The 15,844-nt window shown below is 35.6% G+C and overlaps 1 non-coding gene across 1 annotated transcript; it reads left to right on the top strand.

Moving 5' to 3' along the window:
* Positions 1-11,295: 11,295 nt before the first annotated feature.
* Positions 11,296-11,402, top strand: LOC141687620 (small nucleolar RNA R71). The gene has a single exon (XR_012561110.1). It is a non-coding gene; the product is annotated as a small nucleolar RNA R71 (small nucleolar RNA).
* Positions 11,403-15,844: the final 4,442 nt, after the last annotated feature.

Genomic DNA, 15,844 nt, shown 5'->3' on the forward strand with positions numbered 1-15,844 from the left:
AGTGTAGAAATTCACATCAGACAACAATCAGCACTTAGTAAATTTCAATTTAAGCACAGATTACATAAAGATAGTAATATATGTAAATACTGATCATAAAGTCTGATGTATCAGAACATAAACTAAACAGATTTAGAGAAAGAACCTGAAACCATTCCAAATTCATTTACCAATCTTGTAAAAGTAGCTTCACATAGTGGTTTTGTGAAGATATCTGCTAGTTGTTGATCTGTTGGAACAAAATACAATTCCACTGTACCCTCCATCACATGTTCCCTTATGAAGTGGTACCTTATGCTGATGTGCTTTGTCTTTGAGTGTTGAACTGGATTATCTGCCATAGCAATAACACTTTGATTATCACAATAAATAGGAATTTTAGAAAATTCTAACCCATAATTCAATAACTGATTCTTTATCCAAAGAATCTGTGCACAACAGCTTCCTGCAGCAATGTACTCTGCCTCTACAGTTGATGTGGAAATTGACTTTTGTTTCTTGCTAAACCAAGAAACTAATCTGCCTCCAAGAAATTGGCAGCTTCCACTTGTGCTTTTCCTTTCAATTTTGCACCCCGCAAAATCTGCATCTGAGTAACCTATTAGCTTAAAGTCTGATTCTCTAGGATACCAAAATCCCATATCAGCTGTACCCTTAAGGTACTTGAAAATTCTTTTCACAGCTGTTAAGTGAGGTTCTCTTGGATCTGCTTGAAATCTTGCACAAAGACAAGTAGCATACATGATATCAGGTCTACTTACAGTTAGATAGAGTAGTGAGCCAATCATACCTCTATAATCAGTAATATCTACTGATATACCAGTATCCTTATCCAATTTTATTGCAGTGGCCATAGGAGTGGATGCACTTGAACAGTCTTGCATTCCAAATTTCTTCAACAAATTTTTGATGTACTTAGATTGACAAATAAAAGTTCCTTCTTCATTCTGCTTGACTTGAAGGCCCAAAAAATAGCTAAGTTCTCCCATCATACTCATTTGATATCTTGACTGCATTAGCTTGGCAAACCTTTTACGAAGTCTGTCATTTGTAGAACCAAAAATGATATCATCAACATATATTTGTACAAAAAGTAAGTCCTTTCCATGGTTGAGATAGAATAAAGTTTTGTCAATTATCCCTCTGTTAAATCCACTTTCCAGAAGAAACTGAGCTAATGCCTCATACCATGCTCTTGGAGCTTGCTTAAGGCCATAAAGTGCTTTATCAAGTCTGTAGGCATGATGAGAAAATTTTGAATATACAAAACCTAGAGGTTGTTCAACATATACTTCTTCTTCTAATTCTCCACTAAGAAAAGCACTTTTTACATCCATTTGAAAGACTGTAAACTTTTTGTGAGCAACATAAGCCAAAAATATCCTTATTGCTACCAGTCTAGAAACTGGTGCTAATATTTCATCATAATCAATACCCTCTTGTTCAGAATATCCTTTTGCAACCAGCCTCACTTTATTCCTTGTAATTATGCCATCACTATCAGTTTTATTTCTGAACACCCACTTTGTACCAACAGCAGATCTGTTCTTTGGTCTTGGTACTAGGGTCCAGACTTTATTTCTTTCATATTCATTTAACTCTTCCTGTATTGCTTGCACCCAATCAGCATCTTGAAGAGCTTCTTCCACTTTCTTTGGTTCAGCCTGAGAAAGAAAAGAATGATAGAGAGATTCATTTGATAGTGTTGGTCTAGTTCTAACACATGCTTCAGGATTTCCAATAATCAAGTCATGTGTATGTGCTTTAGTCCACTTCCTTGCAGATGGAAGGTTTTCTCTAGAACTGGATGCTCCCCCATGATCCATGCTGTCTCCATCAACATTTTCTGATGCTCCCCCTGAAATTATGCTCTCTGAGTTGGATCCTTCAAAATTTGAGTTTCCAGAATTGTCAGAACTTGGCCCATCAGAACTTGATGAATCAGAATTTGAGTTTCCAGAATTATCAGAACTTGGCCCATCAGAACTTGATGAATCAAAACTTGAAGAGCCTTTTCTAGGTTCTGATGCTTTTTGAGATGTGGTTGGATCTTCAATATGCTCCCCCTGCACAGGTGCATTTTCCTTTGGCATAGTCACCACAGTTTTAATAACATCAGAGTTTAACCCATCAGAGTTTGCAGTATCAGGATTTAGACTATCAGAATTTGCAGAATCAGAATTTAAAACTTCATTCTCAAATCTCAGCTGATCATGATCATGAAAATCTTCAAGTCCAGTAATCTTCTTATCATCAAAAAAGACATTGATAGATTCCATGAAAACCCTTGTTCTTAAATTGTAGACTCTGAAGGCTTTTGTGGAAAGTGGATATCCAATAAAAATTCTTTCATCAGCTTTTAGATCAAATTTAGATAGTTGTTCAGGATGAGTCTTAAGAACAAAACACTTGCATCCAAATACATGAAAGTACTTCAGATTTGGATTTTTTTCTACACCATCCCATATGGTGTCTTTCCATGCTTGTTGATAAGTGTTGCATTCTGAGTAAAACAAGCAGTCTGCACAGCTTCAGCCCAAAAGTAGGTTGGTAACTTTGCTTCATCAAGCATAGTTCATGCAGCTTCAATAAGAGTTCTATTCTTTCTTTCAACAACTCCATTTTGTTGTGGAGTTCCAGGAGCAGAAAATTCCTGCTTTATTCCATGGTTTTTGCAGAACTCTTCCATAATCATATTCTTGAACTCAGTGCCATTATCACTTCTTATGATTTTCACAGAGTCTTTGACCAACTTATCCAGTTGTTTAACATGATCAATCAAGATAGATGCAGTTTCACTTTTTGTGTGCAAGAAATACACCCATGTGTATCTGGTAAACTCATCTACTATGACCATAACATATTTCTTCTTTGCAATAGACATGACATTCACTGGACCAAATAGATCAACATGCAGTAGGTGATAAGGCTCAAAAATTGAAGATTAAATCTTGCTCTTGAATGAAGATTTTCTTTGTTTTGCCTTTTGACATGAATCACAAAGGCCATCAGGAGCAAATACTGATTTTGGCAGTCCTCTCACAAGATCTTTCTTGACTAGTTCATTTATATTGTTGAAATTTAAATGAGAGAGTTTCTTGTGCCAATCCCAGATTTCTTCAATTGATGCTCTACTTAACAGACAGATTGCAGAACCATCAAAACTAGTCAAAGAAATCCACATGATAACCTCTGTCACAGATTTGCTTACAACTTCACAGTGTTCTTCAAATAAATGTCCACATGATAACCTCTGTCACAGATTTGACTAACACTTAACAGATTGTGTTTAAGTCCTGAGACTAGAGCTACTTTTTCAATGATGATATTCCCAAGATTGATATTACCATACCATGTTGCCATCTCCATAAGAAACTCTTGGGCCAGCTTTCTCCACAAAGTCTGATAGCAGGGCTTTATTTCCAGTCATATGTCCTGAACATCCACTATCCAGAACTAGGATGTTTTTCCTGTTGCCCTGCAATCACAAAGACCACTAATGATTAGTTTTAAGGACCCAGACTTGCTTGGATCCTTTGGCCTTATTAAGTTTGTTAACATTTGCAGCGGATTTAACATCAGAGTTTATGTCAACATTTTTCTTATCAGAATTTACAGTATCAGACTTTGTATCAGAACTTACACGAGAAGGAACAATGCTAACTTTCTTTAAAGAAGGTTTTATTTGATAACAATCATAGTATAAACTATGATATTCCTTACAGGTATAAATGGAATGCCATAAACTACCACAATGAAAACAAGGATTTTGTGGCTTAAACCTAACAGACTGACTCTTAACTCCTGACTTAGAAGGTAAGGAGTTTATATTCTTATTCTTCCTGCAAAAAGAAGCCAGATGGTTAGAATTTCCACAGTTATAGCATTTCTTTCTAGGAGCATTAGGAACAGGCATATAATTATTGCTTTTATTCACACCTTCCTTTCCATTCCTATTTTTCCTAGGTGGCTTTACTTTGTTTACATTCTTAATCTCTTTCAGCTTATACTTAAGCTGCTTCTTTATCATTAAGCCTATGTTAACTTCAGCTGGTTTATCTTGTTTTAATTTGTCAGAAGTTGACTCTGCTTTAACTTCTGTCTCAGTATCTTTCATCTTTTCAGAATCAAACTTTACAGTTTTAGCTACAAACTTAACAGGATTTACCTTTGTCTTATTAGTCTGTTTAACAATAATTGGCTTAAATTGTTTAGTTCATGTTTCACTTTTATCATCTCCATAACCTAAGCCCTCTTTCCAGTTTCCACTACAAAGTAAATTCTGAGTTGTTCTGCCAGAGTTAGTCCAAGTTATGATAATCTTTCTTTCCTTTTCTAACTTAGTTTTTAGAGATTTATTCAATTTTAGCACTTCATCTCTAACATAAAAAGCATCATCTCTTTCTTTCTGAGTTTGATGGAACATAACTAACTCATTTTTTAAATAGTCATTCCTTTTCTTGAAAGCCAGATTTTCAGAAGTTAACCTATCACATGTTAAAGTCTGATCTCTATAACTAATGAATATGGTTTTAAGATAAGATCTCAACTCAGTAATATCATCAGTATGAAAAGCATAAGTTGTTTGAGGTACCTTTAACTCAGCAGCATCAGAACTACTATCAGCATTTGCCATCAAGGCATAGTTCACCTCATTTTCAGAATCTGAAGTGTTTGTCCAGCTTTTCCTCTTTGTGACAAGTGCCTTGCCTTTGTCACCTTTTCCTTTCTTGCAATCAGGAGATATGTGGCCTTTCTCACCATAATTGTAGCATTTAACATTTGAGTAATCTCCTTTGTCAGACTTTCCTGTTTTGCTTTCAGATTTTTCTGAATCCCTTCTTATCAAAACTTCCACTTTTCCAGGAAAACTTCCTTCCCTTTCTGAATTTCCTGTAGGCTATCTTTGTGATGCCTTCCACCATAAGAGCACACAATTTCATCATCTCTTCATCAGCATCCATCTCAGATAGACTTTCAGTTTCTGAATCCTCATCACTATCAGAACTTGATGACTCAGTACCAGACTTTGTGATGAGTGCCTTTCCTTTTCCTTTCTTTGAGGCAACCACTTTGGGGGATTCCTCATCAACCTTAGGAGCAACTGTTCTTGACTTTCTCCCATGCCTCTTGCTTCTTTGATCCATCTCAAGTTCATGAGTTTTGAGCATACCATAAATTTCATCAAGAGTAGTTTCATCAAGAGCATAGTTGTCTCTTATAGTAGTTGCCTTCAAATCCCAACTTTCAGGAAGAGCTAAAAGGAATTTAAGATTAGTATCTTCAAGATCATATTCCTTATCCACCAGTGACAAATCATTCAAGAGTTTGATAAATCTTTCATATAAACCAGTTAATGACTCATCAGGTTTTGAGTCAAAGTGCTCATACTCTTGAGTGAGTATAGTCCTCCTGTTCTTCGTAATTGAATCAGTTCCCTGGCATCTTGTTTCCAAGGCATCCCATATCTCCTTTGCAGTCTTGCAGTTAATTACCCTGTTTGACATGGTATTATCAATGGCACTATGTAGCAAATGCCTTACCTTTGCATCCTTGGCAATAGATGACATATCTTCAGCTGTATATTCACTTTTCTCCTTTGGTACAGTGTGTGCTGGCTGATCTGCAACTACAACAGAGAGCTTGGTTGGCTTATGTGGTCCTTCATTAATTTTGTCAAGGTATTCTGGATCTGTAGCTTCCGGAAACATAGTCATCCTCAATTTCCATATGGGATACTAAGAAGGTTTCAGTATGGGAACCCTCATGGTCTCATATCGATTATGGATTTGAGTCTTTGGAGTTTCTTCAGTTTTTGTGGGCTTGGTTGGAGTTTTCTCTTCTTCAGACATGATTGTTTTGGATCTTTACTGTATATGTGTTAACACATTAGCTCTGATACCACTTGTTAGGTCACACACACACTGTAGAAGGGGGTTGAATACAGTGTATACTACAATCAAATCGAATTAAGAACACAAGTATGAAACACAAAATAATCTTATTAATAAAACAGTATTACAATGGAACCGTTCTCTCTCAGTGATGAACAAATATCACGAGAGCTGCTAGGGTTACAACGAATAATATTCTTGATTGAGATGACACTTATAGTGTAAACCCTATGATGTGTTTATATAGACACACAGTTACAAGATAATCTTCTAATCGATATTGAATATAAGTCTGCATCCTAAAATATATCAACTAGTTATCTTTTCCTCCAATTATTCTATTATTCATAGAATTCTTCTCCATGCATATCTCTTCTTATGTTTGTCTTAATCTTCTTTCCTTCAATCAGCCGCCTTCCTTATCTGAACGTCTTCTTAAGTTCTGATAACTTAAGTTCTGATATCTTAAGTTCAGACTTCAATATAAGTACTGATTTCCAGTTAAGTCCTGATTTGTCCTATTAGTTAAAATCTGAAAACTAAACACAAATCATCAGACATGACATCACAAATATATCTAACAATGAGATTCGAAAGGGAAATAATGTTGAACCAAGGATTATTGGACTGGTTGAAATCTTTAAAGGAATAAGAGATTTGTTGTATAAATTAGCACCAATATCGAACATTCACCAAGTTTAAAACGAGTACCCAGAAATATATTTGACAGATGAATGGAAATTTTATGAAGATCCAATATTGTGAAGTTAACGTGAGAACTCGAGGTGGTCCTGTGAGAAGCGTGTCCCCGCCTATTTTCGAACTGATTCCAGGACGGAATCCTTTTAAGGGGGAAGACTGTAAGAACCCAAATTTTTTACGTCAGTAAAAGACCTTTAGGAATAGTAACCTTGTGGTTTATTAAAAACTTTTGCGACCACACCATATACGAGTGTTTAATTTAAGTTTCCGAGTTCATATTGTGGTTATACGTACTAAATGAGTATATGCAAAACTCGTGAGTTTTCGAAGAAAACCAATAGTCCAATTGATATTATTTTACGAGCCATCGAGGAATAAGAGAATTATACTACGACCAAGAAAATCTTGTGAATTATAATTTCATAACTCATACCCAAGTACGAGCATTAGAAATGGTAATGATTTACGGTTATCGGAATTCTTCGACGTCGCATTTACGGAAATTGATTTAAACTTACGTGAACGAAAGCGAGATAATGTAAGATGACAAAATCAAGTGATAACCTAGGAAATTAAGTATTTTATAAATTATTCAACAAGTAATAAATTAGGAAGCTAGTAACAAAAATTAATAAAGGAGCTTATCATGCAAGCTTTGACAAATGAGACACCTAGCTAAGCCTAGCCTTTGAAAATGAGATGCATTTTGTCCTACATACTTTCTAAAGTCACAAAGCCTATTTCCACCATATTTTCAAGAAGCAAGCAAGACAATTCTCTCTCTCTCTCCAAAAAACCAATGCTGATTTCCAAGAACACCATGGGAAGAAAAATTCATATCTCATGATATATTCATTCAAAAATCACCAAATTTTAACCAAAGCTTCCTCATACCATATAAAAGGTACGTTAAAAATTTCATGGCCATTGAATTAGTATAGCATAGTCAAATCCTTGCTCAAAATTGGTGGTGAATAGTAACTCCGAAAATCACTAACTTGTTTTCTTGATTTTTCATGAAAGTTTAAGGCTCCTAAAGCTAGACCAAGGCTTCATCAAGGATCTTAGGACTTTATTAAGTATTAAAAAGCTTCAAGGAAGGTATAAACATACATCCAAACTTTGTTTAAGTTTTAAGTTTCAAGAAAAGTAAGGATCTTGGATATAAGTATGGTTTTGATGATTGATTTGATATTATCTTGATATTTAGTTAATTAGTTTTAAGGTTGATGTTTGTTGCCTCAAGAACATGATGTTCTTGAGAGGAGTTATTGTTGAGATGATGATTTGATGATTGTTGATGGTGGTATAATGATTTAAGACGTAAACGAAACTCGAATCGTAATCGTAACCTCGTTAAAACGAACAAAACTCAAGTTAAGTTTCTGCAGAAGTTCCCGAATGTATAAACTGTAGTTTCCTGGAAATTAAGACTTGATTATGATAGACAATGTTATGAGGATCTTTTAGGGGCTTGAATCGCTTGATTCCGATTTACGGATCAAAAGTTATGACCATTTTAGTAAAAGGGATTTACGCGACAAAACTGCTACAAATTACGAACTTGGTAAATATAAATGATCAACTTAAAAATATTTAAAAATCATAAAATTTTTACAGAGAGTAAGAAATAGAGTTTATTATCTGCCATAAAACTTTCAAGTAAAAATGTTGATATTTCAATTTTATAAAAATGTAGGAGCCGAGGTCGCGCGAAGTACGAATGTCAAAAATAACCCCCTGTTAGGAAACTGCCACTTCGGGATTTTCACCCTTGTTACCAGAAAACCATTTTCAAATATATGTTCTAAATTTTGTCTAGATCGCGCACGTGAAAACGGTGCATCAATTGAGTTAACGGTTTGAGAGATATCAACGTTTTAGTGAAAGTGGTTTGAATAGTAAAACTCCATAGTTGACCGAACTTTGTAAATACTTTTCACCTAATTAACTTCATTTTATCAAAATGAAACTTTTAGGATAGATATTAAAAGCACTCAAGAAGCTCCTCGATGTGTTTTCGTATTAAAATATTAAATTTACGATTTATTAAAAATGATAGAGTACGAGTCGCGTAATAGTAATATTCGGTAAAGTCAAATCTAGAAGACCACTTTGACCGTCCATTTCGACCAAGGAGTGATACTTATTTCGAGTCGGTCGAATGATGAAAGTTACGAAGTATTGAACTTATTAGAAATATAAGTTGGTGATGAGAGTAGGAATACTGATTAAGATTATGATGTTTGTTGATTAGAAAACCCGGAATGCTAGGAAGTCGGGAAACGTGTCTTGGACTCCAGGCAAGTTTTCAAACCCTACCTTTTTAGAACTGTTGTGTTGTGATTGCTTTTAAATACTGCAATATATATATATATATATATGATAAATGTTTTATGGAGATTTATAAATTGTTATATATTGAATCATAAGATATGATAATTTTGGTATAATAAAAGTACCGAATTTGAAATGATATATTTAGACCGAGGATTGGTCGATGTAAGTTTATAAAAAAAACCCGGAAGTATTCCGGAGTTGTTCTATTTGAGAAATGTTAATCCTAGAGGGTAGCATGACATGTATATTATAGACCGAGAGTCGGTCGGTATGTATATTATAGTAAAAACCCAAGAATCATCTCGGTGATGTTTTGAACGATCAAAAGTCTGCACTTGTTTTGTTCCAAGGGACTGGATGTCCACTTGCGAAATATTAAATACCTCGAACTTTTACAGAAACGATTTCCAATGATCGTATTCCCTCAACTAGATTTAATTACTCAAATAATGGATATTATTTCATTGTTCATTTATTATAGGAGAAGTATTCTTCAACGATTATTTATTTTAAACCCGATTAAATATTAAAGATTATTAAATTATGTAGACATAAATTAGTTGAGGAATATTATTTTAAATATTCTTTTAAAGTAAAATCATTTGAGATTTAATTATTTATCGATTAATATTTAATTATTTATTATTTATTAAAGGATTTATTTTTGATTTAAAAATTATAAAACCTGATGTAAAATACTTTCTGATTTTCGGAAAATCATTCGAATAATTTCAGATCGTCGGAGAATATTATTTCCACTTATTTTAAATTTTTTGAATATAGTTTCAAAAGGAACTCCCCCTTATTTACTTATCTGTTGACAACGGTCAACTCACATCCTTAGTATTCCTCCGAAGATTCTCGGAAGTACATATATATATATATATATATATGAGACAAGCTGCTCCTATCAACAAGCAAAACGCTTGGGGAACTTCGATATAGTTCGATGATTCCAAGTATATGATAGGATTTCCTTAAGGATAAGGGAGGGGTAGGATCCAAGTACTTCGTGTATTGGATAGACTACCGGTACCGTAGGAGATGGTACTATATGTACCTAAGGACCTGTGAAGTGTGTGTATACCCGAAATGAGGACACATAGCCCGTATGCGGCAAGGGTGACAACCGGGATACGAAGGTGTCGTCCTTCTATTAGTAGAAAAGGTTACTATTATCGTAGTACGACTGATCATCGTATGCGGTGGCTCCATTGAATGTCCTATTCTTCCAATTGGAATTGTGATGCAATACCGTAACCCAAACCTAGGTGCTGGGTTTACCATTAAGGTATTCATAGGATAATAAGTCCACAAAAGAATTATTTTTGAAAGAAGGTGTGTATCACTGAGGAAAACTATTTTTGAATAAACATATTTATCGTATATGGAATTATACTTGAATTTCTTATACAGTCTTTTCATACTGTACATTATTATGCTGGGCATTATAGCTCACTCTTGCTTTCTTTTAAATGACACAACACAACAGATAACCAATATGCAGGTATGGGACTTAGTCGCTTGCAGTCATGGGGAGAATCCCTGGCAGCTTTGTCTCAGGTGGGCAAGAGTATCAAATAGTTATAAGATATCAGTCGTAATTATTGTAACTTCATGTAGAGGTTATGAATAATTGTTTGAGATCCTATAAAGTACATTTGAGTGTAATAAAAGAAGATTACATTTTGTACATCATTTCTAAAGCTATAACTTGTGTGTATGTGTGTGCATGAGATTGGGGTATGTTGGATTATTGAATCTATATAGGTTACACATGAGTGGAGGATGGCTTGACGACCTAGATTCCTGACCCCGGATTTGGTGGCGTTACATGGCGGTTGCTAAAAACCAGGAGGGTTGTATTACTTTACTGCATACTGTTGATAAGGCTGTTGAACCCGCATTCTGAGTATTGCTCCAGCTCATGTTAGGATAATTGCGGTTGTTGGGATGATAGGTGGCTGGAACAGGCTGCTGCGACCTCTGAAAGTTGCTCACACTGAGCTGATTCACTAAAAATAGCACACTGCTCCGTCTCATGCACACCAGCACAAAGCTCACAGACACTAGTGATCTGATTAACTCCATAATTAGCCAAAGAATCCACCTTTATCATCAAAGCATTAAGCTGAGCAGCTATAGCAGTAGCTGCATCCACTTCCAGAATTCCTGCTACCTTGCCCTGAGGTAGTCTCTGAGTAGGATTCTGGTACTCATTAGCAGTCATCAGTTCAATCAATTGATAAGCTTCATCATAGCTTTTAGCCCACAAGGCTCCTCCTGATGATGCATCAAACATGGGTCTAGAAGTAGCTCCCAATCCATTGTAGAAGCATTAATGATCATCCAGACAGGCATTTCATAGTGAGGACACTTTCTAAGCATCTCTTTGTAGTGATCCCAAGCCTCACATAATGATTCTCCAGATTGTTGAGCAAATTGAATAAGTGCATTTCTGATTGCAACAGTCTTTGCCATAGGAAAGAATTTAGTTAGGAACTTTTGAGCAAGATCCTCCCATTTGGTGATAAACCCTGGTGGTGTAGAATATAATCAGCACTTAGCTTTATCCCGCCAAGAGAATGGGAAAAATTTCAACTTAATAGTATCTTCAGAAACTCCATTGAACTTGAAGGTGTCGCAGATCTTGATGAAATCTCTGAACTGAGTTTTGTATTATCTGAATCGTGCTCGACTTGATCTCAAAAATGTTAGCCGAAATGGTTGGTCGAACAATGCTAGACTGAATATCATTGATCTTCGGTTGAGAGTAATCCATCAACGCCTTCGGATTCCCTTCTGGTTCTCCTATTGTAATAAGAGCCTCTTCTTCAATTTTCTCCTCGACAAAAACTTCCTCAAAAACTTCCTTAGCTACTACAACTTCTTCCTCAGCTTGATCCAGTGTTCTCTTACGAGACTGAGAATGCGTATGCATACACGCTCGCTAGAGTACCTGAAACACGACAAGGAAACAAGTAAGTAACAATGTCCGAGTCAATGAACTTTAACGACCACTGATGACAAACACATAAACTAAAAATTAACACCGAGTCCCCGGCAGTGGCGCGAAAAACTCGTTAGGACATAAAAACACGCTAATATTCACGCAAATATACGCGATCACAAGTAATATAGAATTATTTCTAGTTCGTTCCCACAGAGATTGGTTTACGTTAATTTCAATCAATGCACTTATGCAACTATGGTATGGTTATTATCCAATGCTAAGATGAATAACAATTTGAGGTTGTTTCTAACTAAGAATTAACTAAGAGATTATACTAAAGAAAATTAACTAAGAATTTAAAGGATTCTTTTACTATATGACACAAACATGGGATTCTAACTTCATTACTACTTCATTCATTAGCCTTTTGTTCTTAACCTTAGCATGCAATGGTGATGACACTAATCACATAACATGAAACTAGTAAACGCCAACTTTCATTATACGAATACCCTACTACCAGACATCCATAAAAGAGATAAAAGCTGAATAGACACCAATTATATTAAGACCCTATATGTCTATAGAATTTGACAACATAACGGTTTAATGCACAAGTTATCTATCGTGATTACATAGGGCAAGTAAGATGGTTAAAATTACTTACGAATCATGCATATCAAATACATGAACCTATTCTAGCATGGCAAGTTCTAAATCCCTAAATTCACTCTCACTTTATTAGAGATTAACACGCTATAAGACAAATAAGCACAACCAAAACTAGGATATCATAAAATCACCACACACTAAGGCATCGAAACAATTTAACTAAAGAAATCCATAAGTAAATCTGCTAGAACCCCACGATAACGATTAGCCCATAATCGGACTCATCATCAACATAAGTTCCGATGAAAGCATGGTATAATAAACGTAGTCTTTATACTGAATAAATAATAAAACCAAGTACTTTACACAAGAGTATAGGTGCACAAATAAGAAAACTAGCATCCAAGATTACAACTTAAAATAAAGAATCACAAGAATAAACTAGATCCTCTTCGCCTTGGTTGAATTGTACTATACGGTCTTCTTACACCTTCTCCTTAAGCTCTGTTAAGTCTGGTTATGAAAAACGATCATAAGTTTCTATTATATATGTTGTAGAATCAACCAGGGCTTCAAACTCTCAGAATCCAAGTAGAAACAGAATTCTGCCATCCCGACCTGGCGCGACCGCGCGCTTCACCAGCGCGGGCGTGCTGTAAATCTGCATCCTGGTGCGGCCGCCCCGCATGACAGCGCGGGCGCGCTGACCTTATGGAAAAATACTAATTTTTATTTTCTTGCATAGTTTCAGCTGGCGATCTACGAGCAAACTCCCGAGACATCTTCCTAACACCAATTTAGCACCAAACAATGCTAAATCTCCTTATTCTTTTATTTATGCCTGAAATGCAAAAACACTACAAAATCACATTAAATACACAAGTAACTCGAGTACAAAACACCAATTCAAGCCTTTATAGAGCATTCTAAGTGGACATAAATGCCACTTAACAGTTTGAGAATGGTATCTAAGTGGAAGATACATTCAAATCCCCTCTAGTTCACTAGAGCTTCATGAAAATGAAGAACACATCCACATAGCCACATGAATGGCTTGATTTTATATCATTCATCCTGTGAGTACACCTGTTCACTTTATAACATGAGGCATCTCAATTCTTGATACAATGCCCTTCTTAAATTCAGATTGATGTGATCTCTATCTATGAAGAGTCACAACTCAAGTTCATTCAAATGAAATCTGAAAATAGATCCCAACATACAACCAAACAGCTCATCCGGTCTTCTCATGAATTATGACTAAATACCCTCTTGTTGAGAGTAGCCTTAAGCAACCAGTCTTGCTTTATTCCTTGTAATTATGTCATCACTGTCAGTTTTATTTCTGAATACCCATTTTGTGCCTACAACAGATCTGTTCTTTGGTCTTGGCACTAGGGTCCAGACTTTATTTCTTTCAAATTCATTTAACTCTTCCTGCATTGCTTGCACCCAATCAGCATCTTGAAGAGCTTCTTCCACTTTCTTTGGTTCAGTCTGAGATAGAAAGGAATGATAGAGACATTCATTTGAAGTTGCAGTTCTAGTTCTGACACCTACTTCAGGATCTCCAATGATTAAATCAGGTGTGTGTGCTTTAGTCCATTTCCTTGCAGATGGAAGTTGATCTCTAGAACTGGATCCTCCCCCATCATCCATGTTGTCTCCATCAACATTTTCTGATTCTCCCCATGTAGTTATGCTCTCTGAGACTTCAGAATTTAGGTTTGATTTTTCAGAAGTTGAAGAATAAGAGCTTCCAGAATTATCAGTACTTGGCTCATCAGAACTAGATGAATCAGAACTTGAAGAGTCAGTGACAGGTTCTGATGCTTCTTGAGAGTCTTGAGATGTGGTAGGATCTTTAGCTTGCTCCTCCTGGATAGGTGCATTTTCTTTTGGAGTTGTTACCACAATTTCAATGACATCAGAACTTAATCCAGTAGAACTTACAGGATGAGGATTTAAGTCATCAGAATTTCCAGAATCAGAATTTAAATCTTCATTCTCAAATCTCAGCTGATCAAGATCATTGAAATCTTCAAGTCTAGTAATCTTCTTATCATCAAAAGAGACATTGATAGATTCCATGACAATCCTTGTTCTTAAATTGTAGACTCTGAAAGTTTTTGTGGAAAGTGGATATCCAACAAAAATTCCTTCATCAACTTTTAGATCAAATTTTGACAACTGCTCAGGATGAGTCTTAAGAATAAAACACTTGCAACCAAATACATGAAAGTATTTCAGATTTGGCTTCTTTTTCTTCACCATCTCATATGGTGTTTTTCCATGCTTGTTTATGAGTGTAGGATTTTGAGTAAAACAAGCAGTCTGCACAGCTTCAGCCCAAAAATAGGTTAGCAACTTTGCTTCATTAAGCACAGTTCGTGCAGCTTCAATCAGAGTCATGATCTTTCTTTCTACAACTCCATTTTGCTTTGGAGTTCCAAGTGTAGAAAATTCCTGCTTGATTCCATGCTCTTTGCAGAACTCTTCCATAATCGAATTCTTGAACTCAGTGCCATTATCACTCCTTATTATTTTAACAGAATCTTTGACCAACTTATACGGCTGTCTGACATGATCAGTTAGAGTAAATGCAGTTTCATTCTTCTTATGCAAGAAGTACACCCAAGTGTACCTTATGAACTCATCCACTATAACCATAGCATATTTCTTCTTTGTAATAGACATGACATTGAATGGACCAAATAGATCAACATGCAGTAGGTGATAAGGCTCAAGAATTGATGACTCAGTTTTGCTCTTGAAAGAATATTTTCTTTGTTTTGCCTTCTAACATGAATCACAAAGGCCATCAGGAGTAAATACTGATTTTGGCAGTCCTCTCACAAGATCTTTCTTTACAAGCTCATTTATATTGTTGAAATTTAAATGAGAGAGTTTCTTGTGCCAATTCCAGCTTTCTTCAATTGATACTCTACTCACCAGACAGATAGCAGAACCATCAGTACTTGTTGAAAGTCTGGCTTCATAAATGTTACCATGCCTGTAACCTTTCAGAACCACTTTTCCTGTAGAATTCCTTATAACTTCACAGTGTTCTTCAAAGAAATCCACATGATAACCTCATTCACAAATTTGACTTATACTTAACAGATTGTGTTTAAGTCCTGAGACTAGAGCTATTGATTCAGTGATGACATTCCCAAGATTGATCTTGCCATATCCCAGAGTTTTTCCAATGTTGCCATCTCCATAAGAAACTCCTGGGCCAGCTTTCTCCACAAAGTCTGATAGAAGGGCTTTATTTCCAGTCATATATCCTGAACATCCACGATCCATAACTAGGATGTTCTTCCTGTTGCCCTACAATCAC

This window comes from Apium graveolens, chromosome 9 (genome assembly GCF_009905375.1).
Source record: "Apium graveolens cultivar Ventura chromosome 9, ASM990537v1, whole genome shotgun sequence".
Taxonomy (NCBI): domain Eukaryota; kingdom Viridiplantae; phylum Streptophyta; class Magnoliopsida; order Apiales; family Apiaceae; genus Apium; species Apium graveolens.